Source organism: Ovis aries, chromosome 1, assembly GCF_016772045.2.
Source record: "Ovis aries strain OAR_USU_Benz2616 breed Rambouillet chromosome 1, ARS-UI_Ramb_v3.0, whole genome shotgun sequence".
NCBI classification, from domain to species: Eukaryota; Metazoa; Chordata; class Mammalia; order Artiodactyla; family Bovidae; genus Ovis; species Ovis aries.
In genome coordinates this window covers 271,019,303-271,021,859 of record NC_056054.1, presented here as the reverse complement: position 1 = coordinate 271,021,859, position 2,557 = coordinate 271,019,303, and the positions used below count along the sequence as shown (strand labels likewise).

At 39.1% G+C, this 2,557-nt stretch overlaps 1 non-coding gene across 1 annotated transcript; it reads left to right on the top strand.

Moving 5' to 3' along the window:
• The first annotated feature begins 248 nt into the window (after positions 1-248).
• Positions 249-351, top strand: LOC114111227 (U6 spliceosomal RNA). The gene has a single exon (XR_003587303.1). It is a non-coding gene; the product is annotated as a U6 spliceosomal RNA (small nuclear RNA).
• Positions 352-2,557: the final 2,206 nt, after the last annotated feature.

Genomic DNA, 2,557 nt, shown 5'->3' with positions numbered 1-2,557 from the left:
ACTCTGGGAGTTCGTGATAGACAGGGAAGCCTGGTGTGCTGCAGGTCATGGGTCGCAAAGAGTCTGACATGACTGAGCAACTGAACTGAACTGAACTGAATTAGAAGGAGACGAGAGACACAATGCAATAGAAGAAACAAGTGAGGTAACAATAGCCAAGAACTTCCCAACAGTTAAGAAAAGTACGAAACCACAGATCCGGGAAGCTCAGAGAACACACAGCAAAATAAGAAGCAAGCAAACACTGCTTGCTTCAACAGCATGTATACTAACTTGGGAATGGTACAGAGAAGACAAGCAAGGCTCCTGTGCGTGGATGGTGCACAGATCCTTGAAGAGTTCCATACACTTTTGTGACTATAGTTAATAATGCATGTGTACACGCTCAGTCATGCAGTTGTGTACGACTCTTTGTGACCCTGTGGACACAGACTCCTCTGTCCATGGAATTCCCCAGGCAAGAATATTGGGAGTGGGCTGCCATTTCCTTCTCCTGGGGATCTTTCCAATTCAGGAATTGAACCCTTGTCTCTTGCATTTCCTGTATTGGCAGGCGGATTCTTTACCACCTGGGAAGCCCGTAGTTAATAATACTGGGTTGCATATTGGAAGGTTGCTCAGAGAGTAGATTTTTAAAGTTCTCATCAATAAGAAAAAAAAATAATAACTCTGTAACTGCGTGTGGTGATGGATGTTAACTAGATTTACTGTGATGATCATTTTGCAAAATATACAAATATTGAACCATTACATTGCATACCTGAAACTAATATGATGTTGTACATCAATTCCACCTCAATTAAAAATGAAAAAATCAAACAAATGTGTCTAGGTAAGTCATATTCAAACTTCAGTAAACCAAAGACAAGAGAAAGTCTTGAAAGCAAGAGATTTTGGTTTCAACAGAAACAGGTAGAGTCCTAGCTGTCCTGCTTACGAGTTAATCATTACTGGACTTTACCTCTTTTAAACATTGCTGGTTTTCATATAAATGAAGAGCAAATGAGATCATAAATGTATGAGGAAGCACTTTTTTCAAAACAGCAATCTCTAAATATGAAGTGTCAATCATTAATGAATTACATCCTCATCACTCTTTCAGGGACCTTGAAATGAGCTTTCTCAGCAAGGAGAATCTTGGAGTCACAAGGCATTACTTTAATGGATATAAAATTGGATATTGTTTTTGGCTTAGATGAGAGTGAAACCAATGCTTCCAAGGTTAAGTTTATGCAAAATGTGAGAGGACAGTGAGATAAATGGGTAGGGTAGGCATAAACTAACTGAGATGCTTTGAAATCAGCAGGAAATAAAGATATTCTGATACAGATATATCTGTATCTACATCTACATCAGAATTCCCAGGGAGGTATCTGAAAAAAATGAATTTTAACTTTTTCAGCTCACTAGAGCAAAAATATATCAGCAGCAAAATGATTAGAAAAACAGGCTCTTGCAAGTAAGAGAGGAATTGACATATACACATTTGCATTGAGCATTAGAATTTACAAAACACGCTTACAAGCATTGTATCATTTGGGTTTCATAACCAAGGGCATTTAGACTCCAATAAATTAAGAGATTTTCTGACTTTGCTTGACATCAATCATGGTTGAATAATAATTTTCCCTGCCTGTATCTTTTGAACTCTGAACCAAATAGCTAATGAAATTGCTTTTCTATATGAATAAAAGGCAGCAGTGATAAGCAGAGAAAATTTTCATGTAGACATTTTTTAAATTTCAGGATAATACTCATGTGAATTATTTATATAACATTTAGTTTATAAAGTGGTTTTGTGCAATGATCTCACTTTATGCTTGTTCCCCACCCTTGTAAGATTGGTGGGGGCCACTGGACTCATTCTGATTTCAACTAGACATCCAGGGGAAGCCTGGACAGTGACGTCCTACCCTGCAGCTATGGAATGCCAGGGCTGGGAATCAGAGAATCTGAGACTTCTGACCCGAAACCTGCCTGAGTCAGTGCAGGCTTACAAAGTACCACAGTCTGGTGGCTTATCAACAGCAGACATCTATTCCTTACATTTCTACAGGCTGGATGTCCGATACCAGTGTGCCAGCATGATCAGGGTCTAGTTGCAGACTGCCAACATTTGACTATGTCTTTGTATTGTGGAAAAAGGAAGTCAGGGGTTCCTTTATAAGGGCACTGATTCCATTCATCAGGGCCCCACCCTCATGACCTAATTCCCTCTCAGAGCCCTGCCCCCATAACTCCATCAAATTGGAGCTCAGATTTCAACCTATGAATTTTTCAGGGACACAGACATCCAGTCTTTTGCACAACCCCATGTTGACTTTTTATTTCACTTTGCTTGTCATCTGTTTTCTCTGTCACTAAAACACTCCTTGCTCTGACTTACTTCACTCTGTATGAGAGTCTCTAGGCCCATCCACATCTCTGGAAATCACACAATTTTGTTCCTTTTTATGGCTGAGTAAATATTCCATTGTGTGTGTGTGTGTGTGTATGTATATATATATACACATACATATATGATGATCATATATATGTGTTCCGTATATACACATGC